We start from the raw sequence: 10,996 nt of genomic DNA, 5'->3' as shown, positions 1-10,996 counted from the left end.
CAAGATCATACATGGCCCAAAGGAGCTCAAGTTTGGGCAAGGCTGAAAAAGACTCAGACAAGTGCTTGCATTTAAATTAATCTTTTGAGTACTATGCATTTTAAATGTTCATGTGTGAGCCTTTGTTCTAAGCTGTATGTAAGCAGGCACTAATTCTGTACTAAGTCACCATTCAAATCAATAAAATCATACAGTAGTTAAAACAATACAGAAATCCATTACCTGTTTTACCAAGAAGACTGCTAATTGACAACCCAAAGGCTGAGGCTATGGTTCAGTTAAACATTAAAAACATTGCTTCTTTCAGCTATGTGCTTGTTACTTTATTGTATGAAATATTTTATGAAATAGCTGACACTGTATATTCAAATGGGTATACTAGAACTAGGGGCATAGGCACTTGTAACTTGAATTGATAAATGGTCTTTTAATAAAATCCCACAGCCAGACATTGGGGCAAATTCTGAAAGATCAGAGAGACAAAGGAGCAAGTCACTGCCACATCTCACCTCACCAACTCCACAAATCCTCTCACTGAAATCCTGTGAGTCCTCACCTGAAATGCTCCAGCCAAAAAATCTTTTAGTCCCTGTCTCCTTAAGCTATATATACCTTTCTCTGCCCAGCCATCACTTCCTTCTTAGTGCTGGGATTAATGGTGTGTGTGCTCCCCAAATATTGGGATTAAAGATATGAGATCTCAAGTGCTGGGATTAAAGGCCTATAACTCCCAAGTATTGGGATTAAATGTGTGTGCCACCACTGCCTGGCTCTGTATCTCTTTAGACTGAGTCAATTTCATGTAGTCCAGGGTGGCTTTGAACTCACAGAGATCCAGACAAATTTCTGCCTCCCGAGTGCTAGGATTAAAGGTGTGCGCCATCACTGCCTAGCATCTATGTTTAATCTAGTGGTTTGTTCTGTTCTCTGATCTTCAGGCAAATTTTATTAGGGTACGCAATATGTCACCACAGACACTGTATATTCAAAGGAGTATCCTAGAATAGGAGGGTAAACACTGCATATTCAAAGGGGTATCCTAGAACTAGGGGCATAGGTGAGTTATAGAACTTCTTTCTAGTCTGGCAGATGTACTTAATGATTCCCAACATTTTTTTTTTTCAAACAAGAAAAAAAAATTGCAGTGGCTATGACAGGGCAAAGGGAATCTTCAAAGGGTTTTGTCAGTCCTGTTTAGGCATTGCATTAATCTTATGTGATTACCAGCCAAACAGAACAACTTTGAGAATTTTATATTAGTATCCACACATTACAAGAATAACAACAAAAATGCAGTTCATTTTCCTACTGCACGAGCTGACCTTTAAAACCCAGGCCTTAAATACTCCGAAGAGTAGAGCTGTAATCCTTCAGATGCTGTAAACTAGCTTGTTCACAGTCGTAATCTACCTGCAGTGACATCCAGACAACAGTGTTAGGTGCTTGGGCTTATCACATGGCGGTCCACAGAGCTGTTGTAACTGCCTTTCACTTGTCAGACAAGATCACCACAGCAAGAAGGAAATAGAGCCTTCAAGACCATCTTACCATTCAGTGGTCAGATCTCAGATTCCAACTGGGACTTGCTCCTATATTGTATGAAAATCTTCTTCCATTATCTCCTTGATGATTTTTTTTGTCAGAGATGAATCATACAGAAGATGGGCCAAGGAGGAGTGTAAACTTTTAAAATTTTTTCCATGTAAAGGTAGGTGATAGAAGGGTAGACATTTCAGTCACAGCTCTAGGAGGGCCCAAACCCCAAGAATCTACCTCTCTTTTCCCAAGAAAAGGTCACCCAATAAACTACTTCAAGATGCTGTTATCTGGCTCTGCTGGAGTGAGGAATAGGAGAAGAAAAGTAACGAAGAGTAGCATGTCTTACTATCTATGGCACTAGGAAAGCTTTGCTCAGCCTTCCTCATTATATTGTATTCGTTTCTTTGTTCACTCTGCATGTGTGTGTGTGTGTGTGTGTGTGTGTGTGTGTGCGTGTGTGTGTCTGTGTGATGTATACACACCCATGTTAGTGAATACTGTTCAGGCCAAGAGAAGATAGATGTCCTCTGGGTGTCCTGCTCTGTTCTGCCTTTTTCCTTTGAGATGGGGTCTCTTACTGAACCAAAAGCTAGGCTGACAGCCAGCGAGTCTCAGTGATCCTTGTGTCTTTTCCCTGCACAGTTCTGGCAATGTCTTTTATTGTGTGTCAGGGTCTCCATACTTTTTTAATAAGCCCTCTTACCTGCTAAGCCACATCCCTTGTCCCATCCTCCCATTTAACCACTGCTTATATCAGAAAGAGACCCTTTGTCACTTATCATCCCATTTTCATTTAAGGCTTGACTCCAGGAGATTTAAGACAATGTCAGCTAGACAAGCATATGTAACCAGTGTGCTTAAGTCTGCTCTGGCTGAAAGAATCAACTTTTCCCCAATGACCCTTCCATTCTTTTCTCACCCACCCCCATTCCTGGCCATACCTTTGTCTCTTCTCTGCATCTGTCTTTAATCCCTTCATAATACATGCTCCTTTGTTTTGATAGCCATTTTCAATTCGTGTAGCCTCTGGGGGCTTTCTCTAAAGTCCTGCTTTCTCTGTATCCCATCCAAGGTAATTCATGATTTTTGAGTGGAGGTTGGGAGGGATTAAAAAGAAGTGTACCTCTCTGATGGAAAATTAAAGCCAAGAATATCTTCACATGCATTTTAAAAATTTTAAACTATAGGGAAGATGCAGCAGGCATATTGGGGTCTTAAATCAGCCTAATTTGCCAGATGAATTAGGTAATTAACAAAAATCTTTTAAAAGGGTCATTAGCAAAGTTAGATTTGAACATATGACAATTACAATCCACGGTTGTTCTTGTTTTTCTTTTTTCTCATAAAACAGCCAACATGATGACTGGTAATTAACCTAGAAACTGACAGAGCAATTTTCCTTCTGCTCTAATCCCAAGCAGAATGGTACCAGAGTGACAAGGAAAGCCCAAGAGATCTGCTCAATTCCTCAGAGCCTTATTAACTTCATATATTTGTTCATATAACATATATTTATCCAAAAATGTTATACAAACTATATAGTTGTCCAAAATTCAATGATAATAATATCAATTCATAATTTTAAGAACATTAGTTTTGCTATGTATTTTTAAGATATGCAGCATGATGCTGTAAGACACACAGTGGAAGAAATTAATGCCATGAATCATCTCACGAATCTTCCCATCCTTTTTAGCCCTTTTCTAGACGTGACTTTAATCTGCTCATTTAGCAGTACATTGCCATCTTACTTCTGTCTGCTAATCTTTGTGAAATGTTCTAAATATTTCCAAACCATAGAGATAATGTTAGAATTTATTATGGAATTAGTTGTCCAGATAATTCCATATTTTACTCAATAGAAACTAACCTAGTGTTTGTTGAGTAGACACACAGGTAACTTTTATTTATTTCATTTAATTATTCAAACAACATTATGAAATCGGGGTTATTAATCACATTTTATAGTTGCAGACACTGAAGCTTAAAGAAAAATATATTTGTTTAGATCAGATCCACTTAGTGTACAGTTCTGCACAGTTTCACTCTTTCTCACACACACAGTGTACACACAAATATTTAAAAACAAATACTTGACCCGGGCAGTGGTGGCACACACCTTTAATCCCAGCACTTGGGAGGCAGAGGCAGGCAGATCTCTGTGAGTTCGAGGTCAGCCTGGGCTACAGAGTGAGTTCCAAGAAAGGCACAAAGATACACAGAGAAACCCTGTCCCGGAAAACCATAAATAAATAAATATAAAAATAAAAACACATACTTGACATTTGTATTTTTCAGTAAAAGTCTTCTGCCACAACACAAGTTAGAACATGAAAGTGACCCATTTACATTGAGTCCCTCCAGGATCACAAATTCAGAAGTCAGAACACACAAAGGATCCCATTCAGTTGGTGAAACTGTTCAATTACCTGAACATATTTGTGAATACAGTTCCCACTGACTCAAAGCTTCAGGTGGTTAATCTTGCTTGTAAACTTGTTTTGTATGGGACCAACCAAGAGACCTCCCCCTGGGTGTGTCGGTGGGGATATTACCTTGAAGGGCAAACGGAGGGGTAAGCCCTGCCTACAGGGTAGACAATACCTTCTGGTAGTGACCCACTATAAAGAAAGTTGGTAGAGAACCAGCGCTGCTTTAGCCTGTCCTTTCCCTCCGTCCCATTATCCTTTGCAGATACTGCAGCCAACTTTTGTGGCCTTCTAGTGTGGACTGAAGACCAGTGTCTTTCCAGGACTCCCCCAGATCTTTAATGCCCAGATGGGTACTGCTCAGACCTTCAGCCTCCTGGACTGAGCAGCTATCATTGGAATACCCAGTCACTATAGTATAAGCCAACCTAACACATCCCATTTGTAATATTAACCCATTCAATTTATTTTATTCTTCTGGAGAATCCTAACTAAAATGGATTGTGGAACCAGAAGTGGTTCTAGAGAAAGAAATTCTTAAGGATGAATTTCTCTAGCCAACAGGGTGATATTTGGTGCATGCTTTTTAACTAAACCAAGCCTAGTGTTATTACAGAACTTCATGGTAGCATAGAGAGCACTGAAAATCAATGCTGTGGACTGTGTGAAAAGCTAAGTATGATAAATGCATTGTATATGATTTTTCTGGATCACATTTTGTGAGTCATAAGGAATTCCATGATTCTCTATGTAAAACTTTTAGATATGTACAGAAAAGTAAAGCATCTCTGAATAAAGCAGTAAAATAAAAGAATGGGCTCAGAGATTAAATCTCCCATCTCCAGAGTCTCATAAACAGTAAAATTTTCAGTGTGCCCTGGAAGAGAATCCTCTACAGAAGCTAGCCATAAGCCATACATAAGCCAAGCCAACCTTCATCATACAACTGACTGACTTACAACACAACTTTAAGTCTAAGCTTCAAAAGGAATCAGCAGCTAAAGCAGGGCAGTAATTGAAAAAGGGTCAATCCTGGAAGCATGGGAGGACAAGGATAAGGCTGAAAGAATTAAACTCTTGAGGTGGTTGTGGTTGATTCTGCTTCTCTGATCTTTCAGCGTTCACCACAATACCTGGCTCTGGGTTTGATTTTATTAATAAGACGTTTTAAGATTCATGTTACATCTGGCGTCCAACTTATTGGGTAGGAATTCACAAAAAAGCTGCTTGCCTGTGGTTTTGCAGTCCCCAGTTCAGACCGGAGCTACACGTTACCAGTTGTGGTGGCACACTGGTTGGATTTACTGAAGGAGGCAGAGGCAGGAGGATCCCAATTTTGAGGCCGGCCTAGGAGGCTTGCTAAGGAGAAGCTTTGGCTGGGGCCGAGCCACAAACGGTGGTGGTGAGACCATGAGGCAGCGGCTGCTGTTCCAAGTTGCTGGCTCCTTCTCATCCTGTTGGTGACTGCAGTGATGCTGCTACTTGGGATTAAGGGTTTACTGCTGCTTGTTCAGAGAAGAATTGCCAGGACCATCGTGTTACAAGAAAGCATCAGCAAAGGTCAGTTTGGAAAAGTTTGGCAAGACAAATGGTGTGGAGAAATTGCTGTGAAGATGTTCTCTTTTAGGGAAGAACATTCATGGTTCTGAGAGACAAACATTTATCATTTCAAACCACAGAGGAGGCACCAAAAAAAAAAAATTCTGCAGGGAACCATGACCACACCTAACAGCGACTTTGAAATCTTCGATGACAGGATCCTGTAAAGATGATTCCACATGGACTATGGTAAAGACGTTAAGCTGATTAATACCACGGAAAGATCGACTTTGGACTACAAACTACTCAGGACAATTTCGAGATGGCTAGCTGAGATGATCTAGATTCACAGACTACTCAAGCAAGGACTTGAGACAAGCCCTGCACTTTCCCATTATGCAGATAATGCACAAATGATACAACTGACTCTCTCAGGACTTGACAATTAACACAAAAATTTTATTTTCAGGATTCCCTAAAGATGTCTTCACCCCCAGAAAGCAGGAAGTAATTTTAAGAACATGACACCCACATTCCCAAGAGGTGGGGTGGATGTTTTTTCATTGTTTAATAGTCATTGTTTACTATGGTTGAATACAAGTTATTAATTGCTAATAGTAAAAAAAAAAGCTAAACAAAGGAAATTAGATACAAGGTTCTTTAAAAAAAAGAAAAAGAAAAAACAAGATATAGAAAAGGGTAGATCATTGAATTTACTCTAAAAAAAGGGAAGATAGAGAAATGATAAGATAAAAGGTAGATTTTGGATCTACTCAAAAAAAAAAGAGAATATGGATATGATAAGATAAAAAGGGAGGTTTTGACTACTTTTAAAAAGAACTACTTGTTTTAAATAGGATAAGTAATGAAAATTTTTTGTCTGAATTTGTCAAATGTTAATGGACTGGACATTGTTGATATATATATAGATAGATAGATAGATAGATAGATAGATAGATAGATAGATATAGATATAGATATAGATAGATAGATAGATAGATAGATAGATAGATAGATAGATAGAGATAGATATAGATATATAATGGAATTTTTTGTCTGAATCTGTCAAATGTTAATGGACTTGACATTGTTAATGTAATTCTTGACTGTATATATTGTAGATACTTATTTGATATAGTTCTTCTTGTATTAGTTACAAGCTTTCTTTAATATTTGACAATAAGGGGAAATGTGGTGATATTGTATTTCCCAAAATATTGTGTACCCTAATAAACTTATCTGGGGTCAGAGAATAGAACAGCCACTAGATAAACATAGAGACCAAAAAAATGGTGGCACACACATCTTTAATCCTAGCATTCTGGAGGCAGAGATCCATCCAGATTTCTGTGAGTTCAAAGCCACACTGGAAACAGCCAGGCATGGTGACACACACCTTTAATTCCAGGAAGTGATGGCAGAAAGCAGAAAGGTATATGAGGCGTGAGGACCAGGAACTAGAGACTGTTAAGCTTTTAGGCTTTTAGCAGCAGTTCAGCTGAGATCCATTCAGATGAGAACTCAGAGGTTTTAAGTCTGAGGAAACAAGATCAGCTGAGGAATTGGTGAGGTGAGGTTGGCTGTGGTTGATTCTGCTTCTCTGATCTTTCAGCGTTCACAAAAATACCTGGCTCCAGGTTTGATTTTGTTAATAAGACCTTTTAAACTTCATGTTACAAACTCTCAGATTGTCATGGGTTTATTCTACCTGAAGAAGTAGTTTGTTAACACTTAGGAGTGGATACTTCTGAACCCCACACCATAAACCATTACCCTGAAAGAACTGATTCTGAATGGAACCAAAGTGGTCTTCCTTGAAGGAGATGCCAAGCAAGACAGTGCTGATAACACTCAGAGTTCATCTATCCTTTCCTCTAGACCCTCTAGACCAATAACCATATCAAAAGCTAAGCAAGCCTCTAGAGGTGAGCTGGGAAGTGTGGTCTAGGGGAAGGTACACTATACCCTTAAATAATATAACAAGTTGTTCAATTCATAGAAGTAGCAATCAGAGGAATGTGTGTGAATGTATTTCAAGTGTGTGGGATAATGGGGACAGGAACATGAAACTAGATCACACTGAGCTTATTGATATAGACCCATTTAGGAGAGATGCAGGTTTCATTTTCCAGCTTGCAAAGCTAAAAACAGTGCCAATCGTATACATGACTAGTTGGATGGGTCAAATGATGGCTTACTGTGAATGAGCTGGAGATACCTGATATCTTTGAGCTTAATGTTGATTAAAAAAAAAAAAAAGGATTCAAAAGCTTGGGAAAATTTGAATGCAGTGGTGGAATTGCTTTGTATAATCTAATACTCTACAATGGAAGTGTCTATAGTACATTCCATTCATTGATACTGTAAGACACAGATTTGAGAGAAAGGGAGTAGCATATTTCAATAGCCCTTTTCATTGCTCTTCCCTGTACCCTAGACCCACAGTGGGAGGTACAGTACTCAACTAGATAGCTTCAATGGAGTGAGTCTAGTTGGATCCTGGAGTATAAAGAGCCACTTGGCTACAGTGAAGTGCCAAAGACAAGCGGAGCAGACTTAGTGTAATAATGGACAGCACAGCCAAAGCAATGTTCAGAATGGTCTTCCTTCTGTAAACTTGGCATTGGCTAATTAATCCTGCTGTCCCAGAAGTGAAGTAGATAGGAAGTCTATCACGTTCTTTCATTTGTATGAACAAAAACAGAATGAAAAGCTACATTACATCGATAGAGAATCATGGCTCCCTCAACTAGTTTCTAGTGCTTAGTCAGTTTACAGACTCAGAAACCCTCAAATGAAGAGAAGGCTGTGTCTCCTTTAAAAAGGACCTTGCTACCACAACAAAAGTTTTACTATTAATATCTCATCCATCCTCCACAAACGAACATATAGCCTTTTACTATAATAACTGGTTTATGGATATTTTGTGGACTTCTAAATATTTGTTCTGAATTGACATTGATTTGGAGAGACACCAAACTGCATTGTAACCCTCTATTGAAATTTGGGGCTTCTGGGAGTCAAGTAATTGGTAGAATTTAGACAAAGTAAGACTTTCTGGTGGATCCATTTGGTCCTAGAACTCATCATGTATTTATTTCCCCAGTTTCAGAGTACATGATTGGCATAGGTACCCTTAGGAGATGGCAGAATCCTCACATTAGTTCCTTGGCTTGTGGAGCTGGGAGCTATGGAAAGTCCAAATGGAGGTCATAGAGATGCCTCTATTTAGGAAAACATTCACAAAAGCAGTGTCATATTTGAGGATGGGTTACAAAACTTTGTGCCATCACTGAGGACTTGATAAATGCAAGGGTGGTGGTTCCCACAACATCTCCCATGAGCCCCCAATTTAGCTTGTGCAAATATATGGATCATAGAGAATGGCAGGATATTCTCATGGGGTATTTCGATTACATTATGACACTCCAAAGATTGACAACAAAAAAAAAAAGTTTATCTTCAATCAGAGGGCAGAGCTTGCTAGCTACTAGCTGAGCAAAATTAAACATAAAGGTTTTGGAGCACTCAAGACATATAGAGAGACACAGGAAGCAGAAGGGAAGGGCTTAAAGAGATTCTCAGTCCTTTTGGATTGAGGAAGGAGAGAGAGGAAGTCACTGATCATTTCTCTGATATCTGACTCCAGAATTTTTATTGATAAAAGAATTAAATAAACTCTTAAATCACAAGCTTAATCAACTTGTGCTTCTCTTACTCGACCAGATTAACACATCTTCTGGTACCTGATATACAGCTATTAATCTTTAAATACTCTTCTTCTCTCTGTATTTCTCCATAAAGACCACAAGAAGTCACTTATTTTCAACAATAGTATATGTTTACCATTCTATGTTGAAGATATGTTGATTTTCCAGGTCTGAGTAAAAAACATTAGTTCACAGGGATCTTGATTATCTGTCTCTTCCACAAGGTATTAGTGATATTATGCTGATTGGACTAAGTGGTCAAGGGATAGCAATCACTTTGGACTTGTTTGATCAAGGGCATCATAGAATAGGAAATAAATCCAACCAAATTTCAAGGGCTTCGTACTTCAGTGAAATTTCTACTGATTCTAAGGTACAAAGCATATACAGAGCTGTTCCTTCTAATGTGAAGGACAAGTTGTTTACCTGGTGCATTCTTCCACCATGAAATAAATGATTATTTGTATTTTGGGGGTAGTACATTCCTCACTTAGGCATGTTACTCTGGACTATATACTAAATTACTCAGAAAGCTGCTGCCTTTGAATGGGGTCTATAATAGAAGAGGAGTCTTTAATAGTTTCAGGATTTTATGCAGGCTGCTTTACCACTGGGGCTGTATCATCCTACATACTCATTGATAAGTGGCAGAATCCATGTTATTTGGAGATATTGTTAAGCTTTCATAGGTGAGTCATAGTGGAGATTCTTGGGAATTTTTTATTAACCAATAATCTATCATTGTCTTTAGGCAACTATTCTTTCTTTGAGAGACAGCTTTTGATCTGATAACCTGTAAATGGATTAGTTTCAGTGTTACAATGTGACTTGAGTTGCCCATCATGAGATGGAAATTATTTGGCCCAACAAATCATAAAGTTGTTTATGCACAAAAGCAATCCATCATGAAATGGAAAGGGTACTCATGTGATTAGGCATGTAGGGCTTCTGTGGCACAAGTAAAGTACATGAAGAAACTGACAAGCTCTTTTTCTGTTCCTGCTACAACATATTATGTCATGAAACATACATCTATAGCTTCATAGGATGTGTTAAATGCTTGATTACCTAAAAAATAAAACATTAGATCCTGGTTTATAGGTTGTTCTGCACGTTATACAGACACCACCCAGAAGTGGATAGCTGTGACAGTACAACCCTTTTGCAGATCCCTGCATGACAGTGGTGGTGGGAAATTTTCACAGCAGACAGAAATCTGGGCAAGGCACAAGGTTATATATTCTATTTAAAAGAAAAAAATGGCCATGTGTGTAATTATGTTTAGATTCATGAACTGTAGCCAATGGTTTGACTGAATGGTCAGTTACTTGGGAGGACCATGATTGACACTTGAAAAAGGGGTAAAAAAGACAGTTGGGAAAAGGATATGTGGATAGATCTCTTCAAATGGGCAATAGAAGTAAAATAGTTGCATTCCATGTAGATGCTCTTCAAAAGGTGAGCTCAGCAGAAGAGAACTTCACTAATCAAGCATATAGATGAACCAGTTGTATGGATGGTAATCAACATCTATTTTGAGTCAATGCTTGTCATTGCCCAATGGTTCAATGAAAAGTAGCAGGGATGGAGATTATGTATGGGTCCAAACATATGGACTTCAACTCCCCAAGACTGTCCTTGTTACAACAGAGCTGTTGTTGAGTGCCAAATCTGCAGCCATCAGAGATTTACCAAGAGCCTCTGCTCGGCACTATTCCCACATAGACTGACCCGTTACCTGGTGCAGGTTGACTACTTTGAGGACCTTCCATCATGCAA

This window comes from Peromyscus eremicus, chromosome 2 (assembly GCF_949786415.1).
Source record: "Peromyscus eremicus chromosome 2, PerEre_H2_v1, whole genome shotgun sequence".
In the NCBI taxonomy this organism is placed as follows: domain Eukaryota; kingdom Metazoa; phylum Chordata; class Mammalia; order Rodentia; family Cricetidae; genus Peromyscus; species Peromyscus eremicus.
This window is presented reverse-complemented; position numbering follows the sequence as displayed.